At 41.7% G+C, this 22383-nt stretch overlaps 1 non-coding gene across 1 annotated transcript; it reads right to left on the bottom strand.

Moving 5' to 3' along the window:
* Positions 1 to 21814: 21814 nt before the first annotated feature.
* On the bottom strand, positions 21815 to 21921 carry LOC131007365 (small nucleolar RNA R71). Its single transcript, XR_009096068.1, has one exon. It is a non-coding gene; the product is annotated as a small nucleolar RNA R71 (small nucleolar RNA).
* Between the last annotated feature and the right edge of the window lie 462 nt (positions 21922 to 22383).

The following is a 22383-nucleotide window of genomic DNA, read 5'->3' as shown; positions in this document are numbered from 1 at the left end:
ATGTTTCCTTCTCGCTGGCATTGTGGGCAATTCTTGCAGATGGTGTAGCTGTCCTTAAAGATTGTTGTCCAATAAAAACCACACTCCAGAACCTTGGCTGCAGTCCTCTTATGCCCAAAGTGTCCCCCACACTCCTTTGAATGACAAAATTCTAGGATGCTTCTTTGCTCATCTTGTGGGATACATCTCCGAAGCACTTGGTCCCCGCATTGCTTCCACATATACGGTTCGTCCCAAATATATTCTCTGCTATCTTTGGCCAATTTCTTCTTCTGGGCATAAGTGTATCCAGGGGGTACATATCCAGAACATAGGTAATTGCTCAAATCTGCGTACCATGGATCTTCCCTCCTTCCTTGGGCATAGAACAGTTGTTCATCTGGGAACATCTCCTTGATTGGTTCCCCTTCTTCCTTCCTCACGATCCTGCTTAGATGATCGGCCACTTGGTTTTGTGCTCCAGCCTTGTCCTTTATTTCCACGTCGAATTCTTGTAGAAGTAGAACCCATCGGATCAGCCTGGGCTTAGACTCCTTTTTGGCCAGTAGGTACTTCAGGGCCGCATGATCGGTGTAAACTGTGGTCTTTCCTCCAAGCAGGTAAGACCTGAATTTTTCAAAGGCGAACACCACTGCCAACATCTCCTTCTCAGTCGTTGAATAATTGACTTGGGCTCCGTTCAGTGTCTTCGAGGCATAATAGATGACGTGACTCTCCTTCCCCCGCTTTTGCCCAAGAACTGCCCCTATGGCATATCCACTGGCGTCGCACATCACCTCAAAGGGCATACCCCAGTCAGGGGGTTGTATTATGGGTGCGGAGATCAGATTGTTCTTCAAGATCTGGAAAGCCTCCTTGCATTCCTCATCAAAATTCCACTCCACTTCGTTTTGTAGCAACCTTGTCATAGGTTGGGCAATCTTTGCAAAGTCCTTCACAAACCTCCTGTAGAATCCAGCATGCCCAAGGAATCCTCGTAACTGCTTGATGTTCGTTGGGTATAGTAGCTTGGCAATGATTTCAATTTTAGCTTTGTCCACCTCTATTCCTCTGCCTGATATCACATGTCCGAGCACAATCCCTTCTTTGACCATAAAGTGGCATTTCTCATAGTTCAACACCAAACTCTTGTCCACGCACATTTTTAGCACCTTCTCCAGATTGGCTAGGCATGAGTCGAAGGTTTGCCCATACACCGTGAAATCATCCATGAAGACTTCGATGCAATTCTCAAGGAGATCCGAGAATATGCTCATCATGCATCTCTGGAATGTGCCCGGGGCGTTGCATAGCCCAAATGGCATCCTCCGGTTGGCAAACGTCCCTAAAGGGCAAGTGAATGTCGTTTTGCCCTGGTCCTCCTCCGCGACCCAAATCTGCATACAGCCCGAGTATCCATCCAGAAAGCAAAAATATTGATTCCCCGCGAGTCTTTCCAGCATCTCATTGATGAAAGGCAAAGGGAAGTGATCCTTCCGTGTCTTCTGGTTGAGCTTGCGGTAATTAATACACACCCTCCAGCCAGTTTGCCACCTTGTGGCAATCAATTCTCGGAATTTATTTTCCACCTCATGTATGCCCGACTTCTTGGGCACAACGTGTACTGGGCTTACCCACCTACTATCGGATACTGGGTATATTATGCCCAAATCCAACAGTTTGAGTATCTCTTTCATCACGACTTCCTTCATGGCTGGATTGAGCTTTCTCTAGGGATCCCGGACTGGGACTGCATCTTCCTCTAGTAATATGCGGTGCATGCATACAGTAGGGCTTATGCCCTTAATGTCGGCTAGGGTCCATCCAATTGCTTCCTTGTACTTCCCCAAAGTCATCTTGACTTTGTTCTCGTCTTCGAGTGTCAGCTCTGAATTGATGATTACGGGCAAAGTGTCGTCCTCGCCCAAGAAGATATACTTGAGGTGTTTGGGCAAAGACTTCAGCTCGAGCTTGGGTGCCTTTTGGATTGATGGAACAAGTCGGTCTTCTTCCTTCAGGGTGGGGATTTTCAGTGCCTCCGTGTGGTTGACCTCTTCGCTCCACGCATTGAGTATCTTCACCGCCTCTTGCAAATGCTCCTCTTGCAAGTCCTTCTCGGTTATGCCATTCTGGATTATAGTGTCATATGGCTCCTTGAATGCTGTTCTGGGCAAAACCTCCTCAACAACCTTCTTGATCATGTCGACACTTTCACCATCTCTATATCGGCTGGATGTTTCATGGCATTGTATATGTCGAAGGTCACCGTTTCCCCTTCAAACTGACATGTTAGCTTGCCCGTATCACAATCAATGCGAGTCCTGCCAGTCTTTAGAAATGGTCTGCCCAAAAGCATGAACGGATCTCGTGCTTTTGACTTTCCTATGTCGAGAATGTAAAAGTCCGCAGGAAAGATGAGTTCCTCCACTTTGACCAAAACGTCTTCCAATATCCCCTCTGGGTAGACATTTGATCGATCTGCCAGTTGGATCACCACTCGGGTAGGCTTCAGTGGTCCTATCTCCAGGTCCTGGTACATGGATAAGGGCATAACATTGATGGATGCCCCTAAGTCGAGCATTGCCTTTTCCACCTTCATGGTTCCTATTACACATGGAATGTAGAACATGTCAGGATCTCCACATTTTATGGGCATATCTCGTTGTATGACTGCGGGCACGGATTCGCCCACTTGAAATTTCGCATCATCCGTGTATTTGACCTTCCGAGTGCAGAGTTCTTTGAGAAATTTTGCACATCTGGGCATAGAGCGTAGCGCGACCAGAAGGGGTATATTGACCTCTACCTTCTTGAAGATTTTTACCAGTTTGGTTAATTCTTCCTTCTCTTGTTCCTTGACCATTCTGTCTGGGAAGGGGAGTCTGGGCTCAGTCTGGCTTGATTTCTCTTTACCCTTCCCTGTCGCCTTTCGCTTTGCCTCTCTCTAGTCTCTTGGGCAAATTCTTCCTCATCTATTGATCCCATTCCGACTTGCTCGTTGATCTCTAGCTTTTCTTTGTTTTTTTCCTTATCAACCTCGGGCAACTCCTTTCCTCCTCTGAGTGTCATGGCATTCACCTTCTTTACCTCCACTTGGGATGGGAGTGTCCCTTATTTACTTTCAAGTCTGGCGACTGCTTGGGCAAGATGTGATAGTTGGGAGTTCACATTCTGCATTCCTCCTCTCGTCTCCATTATGAACTTTTCGGTCTCTTGCTGGAACTTCAGTTGTTGTTGGGCCATTTGATGCACGAGCTCTGATAGGGAGGATCCTCTTCCCTGTTGAGGTTGTTGCGAGTATTGTGGTGGGTTACTCGTCTATCCTTGGTTTGGCCCCAAAAAATTGTTGTTGCCGTACCTAAGGTCTCATGTTGCCTTCATCCTTGATTGTTGTACTGCTGCCTGTAGGGCTCAAAAGGTTTCTGGTTTTGCCCTCCGTTGTTTCCTCCTGGCTGTTGCCCAATAGCATTAAGCTCTTCATCTTCGAAAAGTTGTGGACATTCATCGGTTGCATGTGAAATTGCCATGCAAAGCTGGCATGCCTTCACAGGCTTCCGAATGTTGGGAATCCCTTGATTGGGTGTTCCTTGGTTCATCATAAATTTCTCGAACATGTTGCAAAGCTTGTCCAACTTTTCGTCTTGGGCAGAAGGAGCCGGCACCGGAGTAGTTCTGACTATAGTCCCTTCCTCATCTCTCGATTCCTCTGCCATGTCGGCTATGAGCTTGAAAGCTTCCGCTGCAGATTTGTTTAAGATCAATCCTCCACACGCAGCGTGTAACCATTGTCTATCTTGTCTTCGGAGTCCTCCCACGAAATACCGAATAAGATCATGATCCGGTATTTGGTGTTGTGGGCATTTGGCCAACATCTGTTTGAACCTTCCCCAGTATTCATAGAGGATTTCTCCCGTCCCCATTTTGATGTTACTTATTCGAGTCCTCAAATTCTGGATTCGGGCGGCTAGGAAGTATCGCTCTAAAAACTTGCTCTGCAGCTCTTGCCAGGTTCGATTGCTTCCTTCGGGTAAATCGTACAACCACTCCCTCGCTCATTCTAATAGAGAGAACGGAAAAGTGAGGAGTCGGATGTACTTGCCAAGGGCTGGACTTGCGATGCGCACTGTTCCACACGCCATCTCAAAGTCTTGTAAATGCCTTTGAGGGTCTTCCCCGGGCATATCACTGTACTTGGGCAAAATTTGGATTAGTGTATGCTTCAACTCCCAATTTCCAGTGATCTCGGGTAACACTATTGCTGACGGTCTGAGATTCAGGTTGCTTGGGAACATCATGTCACGAAGGGTCCTGTTGTTGTTGTTGTCATTCTGTCCTTCCGGATTTTCTGCCATCTCTCTCTCTGCTTCTAACTGTCTCTCTCTTGCCTGTGCCTCTTGTTCTGCCTTGCGTCTGTTAGCGTTGTTCAGTCGGACAAGTTGCTCAATCTCCTCGTTGAACAAAAGGTCTTCGATCCGTGCACTCCTGGTACGACGCATACACAAACGTGAAGGCAAAACTCACACAAAAATTACAAAAGAAATTACTAGCGCTCTCAGTTCCCCGGCAACGGCGCCAATTTGACGGAGCTATCGTTTGAGCTTCATGCAAATAAATAATCTTGTGCCCACAACTAGACTAGCTAGTGGTAAGTCCAGAGTCGAATCCACAGGGAACTGAGCAGTAACTTCTCCTGCAAGGTTGTCACTAAAACGGTTTTGTTTTCTATATTGTTCTGACCAAAATGTGGTTATAGGCAGAACGGGTATCCAACCTAAACAGAAATAACAAAGGAAATAAATCAAATAACAAAACAATTCTGACTTGGGTTCAAATCACTAAACATGAATTAACACTCGATCATTGGTGCAAAGATTAATCACTATATTCGCATACCAGTGGTTATAGGCATAAGAATTGTTGTGCCCCTATTGTCACTCATCACACACACAACAAACCCCCTGCCCAATCTATCCTTTCAGTTTATGATCCCTTAGAAGGGTCAGCTATCAACTACCCCGGACAACATCCACGCTCTCTGCGATGGCCTATCGCTAGTTGTGCTTTGCCCAGAATGCTTTAAGAATTAGATAGACCCACTTGACTCTTACGTCGATATTTCACAGCAGTCACGGCTCCAACACCAGTTGTACTATTTTGGAGGTCGATGGCAACTCGCCTTATGCCCAAATTATTACTTGTGGTTAGAACTTCCTAGTTAACTAGTGATCAATTAATTAACCAAGTTGTTACAACCTTTTTGGAATCAAACCTAGTGTATCGGGAATATACTCATATAGTTGTTATGCTCAAATTAGACCTCTCGAGTTTATTCATTCATGCTTAGATCATCTTTCCCAAATCAGAATATAAACTTAGCCAACCATAACGTAAATAACACACGCAAAAGATGTAAAGGAAAACATAACTGGAATTGAAATTACTTAAATGAAAATTGAAGTACCTACAGCCGAAAGTGCCGTGCAAAACATAAACAGAAAAGTACGAGGTTACGCCCACAGCCTGGGCTAGCTTCAAATCTCAAACAATGCACAACAGAACGGAATTTCAGCACACTTGGCTTGTGAAGCTCGTCGGGTATTTATAGGAGTCATTAGGGTACGAAGGCCCAGCCCATTAGATGTGGCCGGATCCATGCAAGCATGGAGATGCTTATCCCTTTTCAGACCTAATCTTCATGAAGATATGTTTCCTTTTGGATAAGGCGTTGGTTTGGCCTTATCGATCTCTTTTGGATAGCTGCCGCCTTCCGCCTTTCTCGGACTCCTACTTGCAATCCTTCTTCGCCCGTCTGTTGTGCCTCCGTCTTCTCTTGCCTTCCTTCCTTCTCTTGCCTGCCAGCTCTCGTGCGGTACTTATGGGCATAAGGGATGGTTTTGCCTCCAAATCCCCTTTACTTCTGGCGCATACCTCTTTCACGAGAAGTGATAGCACTATTGACCCCTAGAGTACTCGGAGGATTCTTCTGCTTGGCTGATTCCGCTGCTCGACTGATTTCTCTGGCGAAGCCGACTCCGCTGCTCTGGCATTTCGAATCCGCTGGCAGCTTGATTTCTCTGGCAAAGCCGACTCCGCTGCTCTGGCATTTCGAATCCGCTAGCAGCTTGATTTCTCTAGCCCTTTGAATCCGCTGGCGGCTTTGATTCCTCTGGCATTTTGAATCCTCTGGCATTCCGCTTCTCTGGCATTTTGGCCTCTTCCCCATAAGCTAGTCCTGCCATTAAATTACGCCCTCCCAGGCGACCAAACGACACAAACACAAGGAAAAAGACTCGATCTAGACTTAAAACAAACACAAAAACAGAGCACAAACCTGGGCTCATCACACGTTGTAGTAAACTGGGTTGGAATCCCAAACACTGACAATGAATCAGAAAAGATCATTCCTAACACATTATTGGCCCTTTATCCCCTTTGCCATGAATGACCCGGTCTCCATCTTTTCTCTATACAGGATTCGCAGGTTCGAAATAGTACAACCTGGATTGAATCCAATGTACTTATTTAGACACGAGCCTTTGGATCCTGTTAAGATAGATGTGACCTATTTCTAGGGTATCAATATATGTGTAAGATCCTCATGAGAGATTAGCATTAACTTTTCTCTTTCTTTTGTTCGATGATGTAAATGCAATATAAATGTATTTTGTAGAGAAGTTATAGTATGAAGAGAGATGTTCAAAATACCAGAATAGACAACTTTGTCATTTCTTATGATAGAAACACCACTATAAAAAATGACATAAGATCCATCTATTCAAAATTTTGGAACATGATAAGGAACTCTAAAAAAAAACTAAACTATGTCTTTAGCTCATCACTACTCAGCTTCCTTGTCAGCTTATAAAAAGCCATGCAAGGTGTAATAATCATTATCAGTTTCTCTCGTTATCCACTACTCACAACTGAGTAGAAAACGAGTTGACATGTCTCAGTTACTATAGCAAGTGAAGTACCTTAATCCTTTGCCTTGAGTATTGAAAGAAGAAATCTCCAATACTCAACTTATCACACCACTACTCCCACTATTTCCCTTGTCTTTCTTGCCCCTTGGACCCTTCTTCTTCCTGTCTTTTGACGGAGAAGATGGCCATCCGTTGGCAATAACAAGTGTTTGCACATCTTTTTCCCACAACTTCCTTAGCTGTAACTAGAGCATTCAACAACTCAAAAAGAGTATTATCTTTCTTGCTCATAACAACGTTGAGGCGAAAGTTCTTAATTAAAAGACTTGGGAAAAGAGTTCAGGATAATATCGACTTTTGCCTCACCGTCGATACTCCCACTGAGCAAGTCAAGTCCGTCAAAATTTGCATAAGTAAGCCACGCTGTGTGGACGTTTACTGCATAACTCCCACTACTTTAATGGATTTAAATATTTTTATAGAAACCTCATCTGACAAACTTATGAAAGAACAAACATGAAGTAAGCCACGCTGTGTGGACGTTTACTCACATCGCCAATCACTTTGTCTAGAGACCGCTTGTGGAAATCTAAATAATTTTTAATCATCTATAAAATTATTAATACAGCTTAGTCTTTTTCTTTCAAAAGGTTTGATCATGCTCAACACATAATCCTAAACATGCTCATCTAGAACGCAACATGTAAAACATGCTTGGAGAATTCTAAAACATGCTTAAGAAAACGATAAACCTAGCATGCTTGTCTAAGCGCAGTCAATAAACACATATTAACAAGCAAAGACAAAGACAGCAGGCAAAGAGCATAAAATGATTAACACCACGACATGCAAAGAACAGAATTAAAACAATAAAGTTCTTCGTGACCCATTCGTGGAACCCCAAATTTCTAATCTATTACAAAGAACAGAAAAGAAAAAGAAATAAAACTCAAAAACGTAAACTCGGCCCGAGACGCTTCAAACAGGCCCGTCTTTGAAAACTTGGGTTTGGGCCCCCTAGGGTTTTGAAAAATGCGCCACCTAGGGTTTGGAAACCCTAGGCAGCGCTGCCAGCATCCCTCGACAGCAGCTCTCGGCGCGCATCCCCGGCGCGAGCCGCAATCTCCCGGCGTGGCAGCCCCAACACGAGCAGCAACCCGAGGCGGCAGTCCCTTGCGCGAGCAGCAGCTGCACAGCTCGGCAGCCTCGGCAGAACCGGCGCAGAGAGTAGCAGCGGCACAACAGCAGCATGACTTGGCAGCCTCGGCGCCAGGTCACGGTAGACTCGGCAGACCCGGCGCAGACAGCAGCCTCGGCAGCAACGGCCGCGCGACGCCTGTCGGGCGCGCTGTGCACAAAGCGCTCACGCACAGCCCTCAGCGCGCACAGCCCCTGCCCGCCGCCTGTCCTTCCTCGCCCTGCCTTGCCAGACCAGCCTCGGCAGCCCTCCAACCCTTCCTCCGTTAATCCGGTCTGATCGTCGTCGTCTTCGTCTCATTTTCCACAATTACAGATTACAACGGAAAAACAAATACAATTTGAAAAACCTAATCTAACCACGGATTTATCTCGTGGTGGAAAAACGATTACAACGTCAAAACGACGTATTCCACGAATCAACAGACCACGAAGAACAACAGCAGTAAAAACAACGCACATTATTAATCGTACATAAATTAATAATAGAGCCAATAAATTAATCCTGGGCTCTGATACCAATTGAAGGAATATTAAATTGAATTAACGTTCCGTTTGCCCGATGATCGTTTCTTGGATTATTATTAATTTATCATAGAACGATTAATCCCTAACATGCTCCTATGAATTTAAGTGCTGCACGTTGGCGTTTAGAAATACCTGAAGAATTCAGAAGAATTCGTCAAACTCGCAGCGGAACAGACCAGTCAGCTTCAAGCCTTCGTTTGAAGCCTCAAACGTCCTCAAATCGTATTCTTCCCAGAGATATGACTTCTTCGTCTTCGAGAGACCTTTCCGTGGCTGACTATTTCGCCTGAATCGGAGGTTTGTGGAGGAAGTTATGGCCGTTCTCCTGAAACTGCCAGAACTTGATTTCCTGCGAAAAATCTGACTCCAGCTCTGATCTTCTGAACTGTATCCCGCTCAGCTTTCACCGTTGGATGGACAACGTTCTATGAAAGTCCCAAGAGAGAAATAAAGCTCCACACATTTCCCTGCGCCCCACAGCTCTCCAAAACCCTAATGTTTTATTAGTGTGTATTTCCTGAGAGCTGACAGCTGTATTTATAATAAAATAAATACGTAGGAGGCACAGATTAGGTGTAGGAGGCGTGTTCTGTCTCTTCTTGGGCTAGGAGACTTTGGGCCAGTCCAGGGACCAAATACAAGGAATAAAGATGGGCCTCGAATAAATTAATTATCTATGGTCAGCCCAGACCATAATTAATTTATAAATATCAGTTCATTCCACTAGAGAACCAATATTGACTTACCCCTTTATTGCCGGTGATGAGTTGGGGCTTGTATTTAGACTTATTAAATCCTCGTATTTAAAATATCCGACATCCATTAATTAATAAGAGCTCTGACAGCCTTAATTAATTAATCTCTTTGTAATCCTTAAGCAGTACCACTCAAACCTTATTATTGCGCCTGAATTTAATCAACCTGCAGGGTTTAGCGCAATAAACATTATTGAGCTCCTTAAGGGGATGTCATTATCCTATATGGATACGAGTACTAATACAGATAATCAAATATCATATATTAACCGCTATCACCCAAGATACAGAGTACTCAAGTTACTATATAACTCTTGCTCAAAGTAAATCAAAGTGATAAACGAATCAACATATATATCTAAAATCTTATTAGCATTAAGATCATATAAGTCACCGAGATCTTGATTCTTCACTTAAGTCAGATAGAAGAATATATCTCACTGTGGTCCTATCAATACGTTATGACGTACCAGTATAGACAAGTAGTCAAGACAAACTACTTCCATCTATACCGCAGCCTAAACCGATGACTCGTCCTAAAGTCATCTCGGTTGTGATCATATTATATCTCTTAAGGTTAATCCAATTATATGGTCTTCTGTGATCTACAACACACCATATAATCTACTTGTATAGAGATAGAGAACATACATATGCAATCATGAACACAAACAGATAGGAGATTAAAACAGTGAACATAGGAATCATTGTATACAAGCATGAAAGGTTCTTGCTTTCAGTATACAAATCCAACAAGGTCGTAGTCCACAGAGACTAATTATTATCAATGGCTATCCTAAATTATTCTACTCTATCTGGACAAACGAAAATGATAGTTTTTGTAGTAAAGAACAAAATAAATAAACAACAGGAAAGAGAATAAAGCAAGCTGTGAAACAGAGAAACAGATAAGAGAAGATTTCTCAAGGCAAAGGTTTCAACAGATTCTCCTAACTAACATGTTCAATTCAATTAATAAGACGATTCCTAAGGCAATCTCTAAGCTAGTTCATACCCACTCCCGTGGCATACAAACCATTGATTACATGCAAGGCTACCATCCCTGGATCACACTTCTAACATGTAACTCCTAAAAGTTCCTAGGATTAATGCCCTCACAATTATCAATTCCCTTTAGAATTAAAATAAAGGTGTTCTATGTTCTTAGTTTAGGTAATAATCATCATCTCCCGATCTCAAATTAAAACCTATGATTATGCTAAATTGGTGGCCAATCAATAAAGCAAACAATAATAACAAGAACATAAAAAGGAATAACAATCCCATTAATTGAATCAAACAGTCAGAAATTCAAACCATGTCTACTCCCTAAACCCTGGGAAAAAGGGATTCTAGCCACAAATAGACATATGAACTAGAATACAATTATCAATAAAACAAATAAACATCCACAAGAAAAACCGTAGTAGAATTGAGAATATTCAGTTCTTGCTGTTGCTCTGTTCTCCGTCTCTCTCAGCTCTCAGGAAAAGTAAAATATGATATAAGATGATAAAAGGTGCAGAGAATAAGTTCTTGGGGAGTATTTATATGCCCTAGGTCTTGTAGCTCTCAAAAATACCCAAAATAGCTAAAAAAACGAATTTTGGGCGGAAATATGGCGACTCGCGCGGCCGCATGGCTGGCCCGCGTGACGATACAGAACTCGTGACAGCTTTGCGCAGGGATTTTGTTTTGGCTCGTTCTCTCTTGTCCGAACTCCGATTTATGATCCGTTTGGGCTCACGAACTCCCCTCGAGACGAACTACAACTTGTATTTCAGCCAATGCTTCCAAATTCGGCTTCATTATGTCTGAAAATTCGTTCAAACCACAAGCTAGTGACAAGTTCTTGATCATAAAACAATATAAGCTCAAATAATTAATCAAACACATAAAATCCTCATAACTAAACATCAAATATGATACACCAAGAGGTAAAAATGCATGTTAATCAACCCCCCAAACTTGAACTATTGTCCGTCCTCGGACAAGACAAAGATGAACCAAGAATGAATCAACAAGAGCGCAGAGAAAAGTGGATGACATTGTGGTTTCAGATTTGTCAACAAAAAACCAACATGCATTTGTATCTTCTATTATCAAGATATCACAATCATGACAAACTTCAAATTGTGGTCTCAATGACTTGCAATCCTCACCAAAAAGATAAAGAATTTAAGATCTCTCAACTCTCAAGTGTGTCAATCAACATGGACGTGTATACGCTCAGTTCAAGCAAAACAAGTACTCAACCATAAGCTTGTCAATCGTCTCACCTCTCCACCACTCAATGTGTGCTCCTATAACCAAGATCAAAAAGGTCTTTATTGAGGGTTGTAATGTAGGCTCTTTGGTAGGGTAGGATATATTTGGCTAAGTGACTAATAAATACTCTCAATGTAGCACAATCACCAACCTTATAGCATTCTTACTCAACACAATCCTCCACCTCCCATAAAACCAAATTTTTCAATACGAGAACCATCACAACTCAACAATTATTTCTCATAACATTATGTCTCTCTAATGCATCCTATGTACCCATTTTTTCCAATTCTTTTCTCTTTTTTTTTTCTTTTCTCCACCATTCCTTTTTTTTTTCAACAACTTGTAGGGTACTAGGATTTTCAATTTAAAATCACAAAACATACTCATGATCATTCATCTTCACAACCCAATTATCTCCTATCAAAAAGTCTCCAAGCTCCGACCCATAGCTAAATCAAAGAATATGGAAAAATAAGGCTCAAAGGGGGTGAACTAGGATCATATAAAGATATAGGACAAAGATAGGATATATAGGCTAGCAAAGACGGCCTTCTATCATCTCGAAGTTATTAAGCACACTATGTGACCTCGAGGGAGAAACCAAGACAAGTTCTAGTGAGAAACATGCATGCTCGAACAATCACTCAAGAATAAGAAATAAGATTGTAAAATGGTGACAATCAAGGCTCAAATCTCACAGCTTATTTCATTGATTGCAACATCAAAAGAGACCATGCTTATCATTCATCAATCATGCTCAATCTCAACAATATCAACACAAACACATGCAACATCACAATTTTAAAGCAGAAATCATCATAAGCCAATTATCCAACTAATTCCTGCACAGCTCATATCATCATCAAAGTATCATCACAGAGAAACTACCAAAGCAAGACTAAAACAAACTCAACAATAGAACAAACAACTAAAACAAACAGTGCACCCACAAAGACACATCCCCCCAAACTTATTCACCACCAAGGAGAATAAGTTTGAAAAGGATTTGTGGGGCACGAAAACAAACAAGCAAACAAAAAGAAACGAACTAACCAAGATTGGGTTGCCTCCCAACAAGCGCTATTTTTAACGTCGTTAGCTCGACGATCCAGCAGGTGTAGGTGGTGGCCACTTTTCATCAAATTTGAGTACATCATCTGTTGTGAACCAATGATAAGGTGGTTTTCCAACCTTCAAAATTTCTTGAAAACTATGGCCATCCTGTGAACAATCAGAAGTACTACCACACTCCAAAAAGTGTTCATCAGATGAATCAAAATTAAAATCAAAAGATGGAGTTAGATAAAAGCTAAAGAGACAAGCCTTCAATGATTTCCCTTGGTCGATGCAAGTGTCAACTACATTTTGGACATCGCGCTCTTCAACACTTTTAAAATTTTCATCCTTCAAGCTCATCTCAACTTTCAGAACTTCTTGCTCTTCTTCCATCGCTTGAGGCTCTTCATATGATGTATCACTTTCGAGCTCAATGGTCATACACTGCTCTTTTGGACTCACCACAGTATTGCTTGAGAATTGGCCCGACTGATATAGATTGCTAATAGCAGTGGTCACTTGAGTCATCTGAGTCTCAAACACCTTCATCCGGGTCCCTAAAACAGCAGTGGTAGACTCAAGCTTCTCCATCCTCTCATTCGACTTGGAGATAAATTTCATCAATAGCTCTTCCAAATTATGCTTCTTCTCCTCATTGATGACTCCATTGGTGACAGAGAAGCCTGGTGGAGCCAAAAACGAGTTATTCGGGCACCCTCCATGATAGAGCTGTTGCAAACTCTGATTGTTTCCCTGCTGTACTCTTTGAAATCCACCCTGCTGAAAATTCCTGAAATTCCAATTGCTGACAAAATTTGCCTCTTCCATCATCATCGGATTTTTCACAGCTGACTCCATGTTAGCAATACTCAAAGCATTTATCTTGGAAGACAATGCAGCGATTTGAGTGGCTAACAAAGTAACTGAATCAGAATTTGTGGTGGCAGCAATATTCTCCAAATATACCCTCTCGGCTGGCCATTGATAGCATGTAGTGCCCACGCTATCAAAAATCTCCATCGCTGCTCATGCACTACCTGGAAAAACTCCAGAACCAAAAAATAAGAACCAAAAGAAAAATAGAGAAAATAAATAAAAATAACAAAAAAAATCCAGATTAGTATCAAATAATCAACAGATAGTACTGATAAAAATCAGTCCCCGACAACGGCGCCAAAAACTTGTTCGCTATTTTATTAACACGCCGCAAGTGTACGGGTGCAATTGTGTACAGTAGCAAGCAAGGTCGTAGTCCACAGAGACTAATTATTATCAATGCCTATCCTAAATTATTCTACTCTATCTGGACAAACGAAAATGAGAGTTTTTGTAGTAAAGAACAAAATAAATAAACAACAGGAAAGAGAATAAAGCAAGCTGTGAAACAGAGAAACAGATAAGAGAATATTTTCCAAGGCAAAGTTTTCAACAGATTCTGCTAACTAACATGTTCAATTCAATTAATAAGACGATTCCTAAGGCAATCTCTAAGCTAGTTCATACTCACTCCCGTGGCATACAAACCGTTGATTACATGCAAGGCTACTATCCCTGGATCACACTTCTAACATGTAACTCCTAAAAGTTCCTAGGATTAATGCCCTCACAATTATCAATTCCCTTTAGAATTAAAATAAAGGTGTTCTATGTTCTTAGTTCAGGTAATAATCATCATCTCCCGATCTCAAATTAAAACCTATGATTATGCTAAATTGGTGGCCAATCAATAAAGCAAACAATAATAACAAGAACATAAAAAGGAATAACAATCCCATTAATTGAATCAAACAGTCAGAAATTCAAACCATGTCTACTCCCTAAACCCTGGGAAAAAGGGATTCTAGCCACACATAGACATATGAACTAGAATACAATTCTCAATAAAACAAATAAACATCCACAAGAAAAACTGTAGTAGAATTGAGAATCTTCAGTTCTTGCTCTTGCTCTGTTCTCCGTCTCTCTCAGCTCTCAGAAAAAGTAAAATATGATATAAGATGATAAAAAGTGCAGAGAATAAGTTCTTGGGGAGTATATTTATATGCCCTAGGTCTTGTAGCTCTCAAAAATACCCAAAATCGCTAAAAAAACGAATTTTGGGCGGAAATACGGGGACTCACGCGGCCACGTCGCGCGGCCGCATGGCTGACCCGCGTGACGAAACAAAACTCCTGATAGCTTTGCGCAGCGATTTTGTTTTGGCTCGTTCTCTCTCGTCCGAACTCCGATTTATGATCCTTTTGCGCGCACAAACTCCTCTCGAGACGAAATACAACTTGTATTTCGGCCAATTCTTCCAAATTCGGCTTCATTATTTCTGAAAATTCGTTCAAACCACAAGCTAGTGACAAGTTCTTGACCATAAAACAATATAAGCTCAAATAATTAATCAAACACACAAAATCCTCATAACTAAACATCAAATATGATACACCAAGAGGTAAAAATGCATGTTTATCAATACTCTATTGCCCGATGATCGTTTCTTGGATTATTATTAATTTATCATACAACGATTAATCCTAACATGCTCCTATGATTTTAACAGCTGCATGTGTTAGGAATACTTACTTGTAAAGTGTATGCAGAGGCTGTCGATGATCGAATCAAAAGACTCCAGTTCTGATATTCTGAACTGTATCCCGCTCAGTTTTCACCGTTGGATGGACAACGAGCTATGAAAGTCCCAAGGCAGAATATCGCTTACTCACGTGGGAGGCGACCTTCTGCTCTCTCAAACCCTAAATAATTAGTGTGTATTTTCCTGAGAGCAGACATATGTATTTAAATAATTAAATACATAGAGGGGGCGCCCGTTTCTAGTGAGGGGCGACTTCTGCTCCTTCTAGGGCTAGGAGACATTGGGCCAGTCGAGGGACCAGATACAAGGAATAAAGATGGGCCTCAAATAAATTAATTCTTCATGGTCAGCCCAGATCATAATTAATTAATAAATATTAGTTCATTCCACTAGAGAACCAATATTGACTTACCCCTTTATTGTCGGTGATGAGTCGGGGCTTGTATTTAGAATTATTAAATCCCCGTTGTTAGGTCCGGGGGTCTCGAATAGGTGTATGGGGGGGGAATACACCTATAGGCTATTTTTATGACTATCTACTGACCTCAATCAGAGGGATCTCAGTCAGAGATTAAAACGAAACTTTACACGCAAACAAAGACTCATGTTTTACTGAAATCAGTTTTGACCAACAGGGTTGTCGACTGATACTAAAAGCTCTTCAGTAATGAGTTATCAGTTAAGTTACTAGAACTTAACTGATTCAAATAAGGGCTTTAGTCGTGTTTGCAAAGATAGAGATGATATCGCTCTTCCTTACTATCAGAGGATAGTTCAGTCAGATTGAAATCATACGCAGCGGAAATTAAACTTAATTTCGCAATAGCCTCGGTGGAGCAAGTTGTTGGATTAAGGTTTCTCTTTGCTGTTAGTCAGTGTTCAGTTTTATCAATAGAAATAGCACAAGTATGAATGTAAAACTGAATGTTGTAAATAACACAGAGTGCTTGCCTGGTGCACTGCAAACCGTACCCGTGTGCTTGCCTGGTGCACACAACCGTAAACTGAAGATAACCCCTCTTCAGCACCCACACACCTCGCGTAGGATTTCCCTGCTAAGCACACCTCGTGCTCAGACTTTTCACTCAGAGTTCAGAGTACCTTCCTGAACTCCGAATCACTCAAACACTCTTATGGGGGAGAGGTTTAAACGAGTGCCAACTATACTTACAAAGAACAAGTTCTTTGAAGCAAGTTTGACCTTTGGCTTCTGGGTAAACAGATATATGCCTAGGGTCTAAGAGAATGTATGTAATCAGCAGTGACTGATTTTGGCTTTGGAATTCTCTTCTTCGATTCAAGCTTTGGGCGGTTAAGCTTTAGGCTGAGTAGCAATTTCGGCAGAGCTTCAGCTTATGTCGTTGAATCGGTGAAGGTTGAAGTGATCCTCGAGCGCTATTTGTAGGAAAACTCTTGAATAGATCCGTTGGCGTAAATCATCCTCAAGATTTCTTCCGTTGGAGAGCAATTCGAATTTGGGCTGAGGCTTCAATCTTCGAGGTTCCTTGTCTGTGTGGAAACGGCTCACTTTGATGGACAGGAGATGTGACATCTCTTAAAAGTAACCACCAGATAGGAATGACCTCTGCAGAGATAAGATATTGAGATCTCTGCATTTAATGCGGCTGTACTTGTGCGTACGTGGATTCCTCTGAACGTTGGAAGATCAGTCTTAGGAGGAATGTTCAACTGATACTTGACTTTAGTATCAGTCCATTGCGTGCATTAAATAATCAGTCTTCAACTGATTCTTCAACTGATACTTCAGTTGGTATCTGCAGTCTTCAGTCTTCAGTCTTCGTTCTTCAGTCTTCAGTCTTCAGTCTTCGACACCGCAACTAAACTAGAAACGAACTCTAACACTTGAGTTCAAAACGATTCTAGTCTATTACAAATAAGTCCTATGAATTTTGGTATCATCAAAACAAGGGTTAGGATATTCCACAAGGTTCTCAACAATTTCCCCCTTTTTGATGATGCCAAAACCACACAGCAGTTCTAGACAACAAAAAGACTGAACTCACAGTACAAGTTCTAAACAAGGGGTGAAAACAGTTCCCCCTTAACAATAGAACCTAAACAACTTGTACTTAGAGCAAGAACGAAAAACAATTCTAAAAAAAACAGAACTAAAAGAAGACAGAAAAACCATAATCAGAGCCTGGACAAAGAGTCATTGTCTTCGGGTTGAGATCGATAAGAAGTTCATTTCATTAATAAAGACTGATAAGCCATCAGTAGAGGTACAGAGCAAGACTTACATTGGAGTAAAAAGAAAAACAAAAACAACATGGGAAACCCATGGGCTCCAGCAGTCTGCTTGGCTGCGCCTTGAACTTCTTGATCTTCATCTTCTGTCTTCGTGTCTTCATGTTCCTAAGCTTGTTCCACTCTCACTTGTGTTCCGTTGAATTGAGGTCTCTTCTGAAATGTCATCCTCCTGGTGATCCATAGCTATCCCATCTACAGTCAAGAAATAGGGACAGGAGTAACCTTCTCAAAAGGTTGCTCACTGACTCTGACTTTCCCAACTTTCCCCCTCTTTGGCAACATCAAAAAGAGAGATGACCATGGAAGCTGAAATCAAATGAGACTTCAACTCCAATTCTCAAGTTGTGGTGACGACTTGAGAAAGGGAGGAGTCCCGAATATGCAGAAGGAGAGGGACGTCAGGAGTGTGTGGAGAAGAATGAAAAAGAGAGGACGGAGAAGGCGGGGAGACAGAGGAATGATGAGAAGCAGTGTGAAGGAAAGGAAAGTATGCATAGCATCGTTAGAGATAATCATGAGATGCAGCTGTACATACTATCCGGAGAGCGAGGAGAGAAGAATTATGGAAGTGGGAGAGGAGGGGAGGAGAAACGAAGGAAATGCATGGCAAGGCGTTGATGAAAGAAAAGGATCAAAACGTGCCTTGTCATACATGGGAGAGAAGAAGATGTGAAGATGGAGAATCGAATCAGTGGTAGTCGTGAGGACTAGCACTGTCAATTTTGCGCCGGATGGCAATGAGCTTCTGCACATTGCTGTTGCACCACATGGAGGCTTCACCAAAAGGCGAGAAGCTTCATGAGGAACTGGTGAAGTCTGTCCATATTTAGACAGGAACTTCCAATCCATGTGCCGGGCATGAGGATGGAAGACGCTCGCTTCGTTGGATGCAAGTGAGGGTAGAGCAAACTTTGACGCCGGAGAGACGTTGAGATCCAGTGGAAGGGTCCGGTGAAGACCAGGTATGTGAGCGTCATTCTTCCACTCCATGACTTTGCAGTCATAGATTTCTCCTTTAGTCGGAACAAATTTTCTCTGCAACTTTTGAAACAATTGAAACTTTTTCTCACAGTGAAGGCTGTGGAGAGTTGTTAGTTGATGCAGAAAAATCGTGAAGACAACATGGCATAAATAGACAAAATTTGAACCATGTAGAAGTTGAAAGGTTTTTCGAAAACTGTGCCTAAAATGCAATTGAAGAGAAAATTCGCGTCCGCCGTCACTGCGAGGGACTGTGTTTTCTAAAAACTTGAAAGGCATCATTACATACTGTCATGTCAATGAGCTTTTTAAGAAATTTTATTGCTGAGGCAAAAAAAAGAAGGTTGGAAGGATTTTGGCAAAAAGATCAGGATAAGTTCAATCAAAATAGATTTTCACTTTATAAAAATCTTGTCCTTCACGGATATTCCATTTTCCAACAAATCCTTCAATCAGTTAAAGTTTTTGAAAGAAACTGATCAGTTAGAGAAAAGATTTTGAACTAAAGACTTAAAACTCATAACTGAAATAACTGATTTTGAAAAGTAAGCATTTAAAATACTTACTGATCAACTGAGCATAGTAGTCAGTTGATACTACGTGATCCTGGTTGATTCAACAGGATGACTTCTTCTTCAGATGAGCATTCGGACTTTATTGCTTTCCACGTCGGCGATCGTAGAAGCAGCAGTTGGTTGACCACCAGTCAGCATGACTGTTTGAGAAAATCTTCAAACACAGCATCACTCTTCAGGGTTGATGAGGCCGATCTTTGCACAAAGATCATTGAACCTCATGGTCGAATTTCAATATGCTTTACTCTGGTGTGATGAACTGGATTCTGGGAGATTGCAATAGCACTGGAGCTGTCGCAATAGATAGGAACTTCCTTTTCGTCGATCCCATAGTCCTTTAGTTGATGGATGATTTATGCTTAATTTACTCTATTTTTGAGGGTTTATACGTGCGTGTTTAAGGATAATCTTCTGGAAATTGGTGCGTTTATGGTGTATTTTATGCTTTGCAGGAGATTTAGGCTTTCAAGATGGAAGAATGCAGTTTTGAATGAATTTGGAAGAATTTGGCATTCTCCAGGTGTTCTGGTTTCCAGAGCAGAGGAACCGACATTTCCAGAGCAGAGAAATCACCATTCCTCTGGAGTCAGAGAAATCAAAGTTCAGTGCAGCGAAATCCGCGAACGCCAGAGAAATCGAAGCGAGCGCGGAAACGCCAGAGGACTCATAAGGCGCTAGAGGAGTCGCCATTCCGGAGCGCTAGTCAGAGCAGAGAAATCAAATCGACAGAGGAGTCGAGGCCTGAGGATTCCCTTCCCCGCTGTCAGAGGAGTCGTTTTCCCTCTGAACAGGGAAGTCGCCCAGGTCAGAGAAATCATCAGTCCATTACAGCGGAATCGAGAAAGCCAGAGCTGAAGAAGACCAGAGTGGAAGACATTCCGCTGGCGATACCATTCATCTGGCGATAACAGGGAAATCATCCATTCCTCTGGCGAGAGCTGCGAAGTTGGCAAAAGTGGAAGTTTTTCCGGAGCGCGCATCCAGCTGGAGAGTTGCCTTATTTCACACAATTCTATTACCTTTAGAATTCTACTTTGTATGGAAACTTCCATGGTGATCCGAAGGAAATCTGAAGCTTATAAATAGGTCCTCTTTTGACCTATTGAAAAAAACACACACCCGAACCCTAGCATTCATACTTTAGTTTTTCTAGCTTTAGAATTTTTATTGCTTTTCAGTTTTCAAGGCTTGGATCAAGATTGAAGATTCAAGCGCTACAATCGTTTTTCATTCGGTTTTTATATAATTCGTTTTTACAATTGCTTTCTTTTTAATTATGTTTATGTTTTATTTAAGTATGTCTGGCTAGTTTCCTTTAGCTGATTCTAGGGTTTGTAAATAGTTGATTGAATTTATGTGATTTATTTGTTAATACGTTTGTGCCTTCCAGTTTATGATTCATAATTCCTGGTGCTTGTTTTCTTGTGAATTATTTGGCCAATAGTTTGCATGTTTAGCTATTCGGTTTGAGACCTAGCGGAGATAACTGTTTAACGGATTCAGGGATGTATGATATGATTTTAACCTTGAGACCTAGCGGAGATAGGTGGATCATAGGGAGTTATTCTTAGGAGCTATTGGGAGTTAGTAGATTTTCTTGAGACTTAACGGAGATAGATAATTTACTAATCCACGATCGTTGCTGCTCTAGCGAGAGTAATTGATTAATTAAGTGATCTCTCATCATAATTGGATTAAATTGGTACATAGGATTAATAGATTTATTGCATAGATTCAGTTAATGAATTTACTACCGTAGGATCGGTTGTCTTTAATATTTGATTCTTCTACGTGCTTTTATTTACTACTATTTGAGTTTAGTGTTAATTAAACCTTTCTACTTTTGTTTACCTGTCTACTATTATAGTCTGTTTAGGAGATAGATAAAGTCGTTTCGTTGTGTCAATCCCTGTGGATACGATATCTGGTTACTATTTCTGTGCTACAATTACACCGTGTTAGTTGCGGTATTTTGTGCTAATAATTTGGTGATCAACTTTTTTGGCGCTGTTGCCAGGGATTTGATAAGAAATTGCTTTAATATTTTCGATAGGACTTTATAGTACTTCAGGTTTTTATTTGTTTTTATTTTTGTTCTAATTTTTTTAAAACACAAGATCTCACGATAATCCTCTTTTTGAGTTTGACCCTGAAATTAACCAGACTTTGCGCAATCTTAATAAGCAGTACCAAAGAGACAACCACGAAAAAAAGAATCAAGCAATGGCAGAGCAACAGAATAACATGGACCTTGAAACTCTTGTGCGAGCCGTGACTCACCTTCAGAGGCAGCTAGACGAAGAGAGAGAGCGCAACCGGGCTCCTCCACCAGAGCCACCACTGAATCACATGTATCAGCCTCGAGTTGATCAATTTCAAGGAGGCAGATGGGGACCAACTGTGCAGGCTAACACGTTCGAGCTGAAGCCGGGATTGATAAACATGGTGCAAGCTGAACAGTTTAGTGGAGCGGCTTCTGAAAATCCGCATGCTCACATCACTCAGTTTCTAGATATTTGCAACACTATTAAGCAGAATGGAGTGCCACCTGATGCCATCAGAATGAAGATGTTTGGATTCTCTCTCAGAGACAGAGCGAAGGAGTGGTTCAAGAGTCTGGACAGAGGTGCTATTACTGGATGGGAGGATTTGTGTAGAGCTTTCCTGGCAAAATACTTCCCTACTTCTAAAGCTCAGAAAATCATTGCAGAGATTTATCACTTTTCCCAGCTAGGAGATGAGACCATTCATGATGCCTGGGAAAGATTTCGCGAGCTGCTCAGGAACTGCCCACAACATGGTTTCACAGAGGATCAGCAAATCATTCACTTTTATAATGGTTTGACTGGTCTGACAAAAAGTATGGTGGATGCCACTGCATGTGGATGTCTTCTCCATAGAAATACAAAGTAAGCTTATCGTGTGATAGAAGAGATGGCCTCCAACAGTTACCAATGGCCGAATGACAGAAATTCCACGAGAAGAATTGCAGCTGTGAATGAGGAGAGAGATGATTTTAAGGAGAAATATGAAGCTCTTCAAAAGCAGTATGAGTTGGAGAGAAAGGCACTGCTAGCTAAAATTCCTCAGCAGCCGAGTTTACCTGATGTGTCGCAGCTGGAAGATGCTAATTATGTCCAGCGGCAGTACCAATTCAATAGACCAAACTATCAAGGACATCAGGGCGACAATCCACCGTATCATCCAAATAATAGGAATCATCCAAATTTTTCCTATTCAAATCCCAACAATGCTTTGCAGCCTCT

The sequence above is a fragment of the Salvia miltiorrhiza genome, chromosome 1, assembly GCF_028751815.1.
Source record: "Salvia miltiorrhiza cultivar Shanhuang (shh) chromosome 1, IMPLAD_Smil_shh, whole genome shotgun sequence".
Taxonomy (NCBI): Eukaryota; Viridiplantae; Streptophyta; class Magnoliopsida; order Lamiales; family Lamiaceae; genus Salvia; species Salvia miltiorrhiza.
Note: the sequence above shows the minus strand (reverse complement) of the source record. Positions and strands in the feature narration are given on the sequence as shown.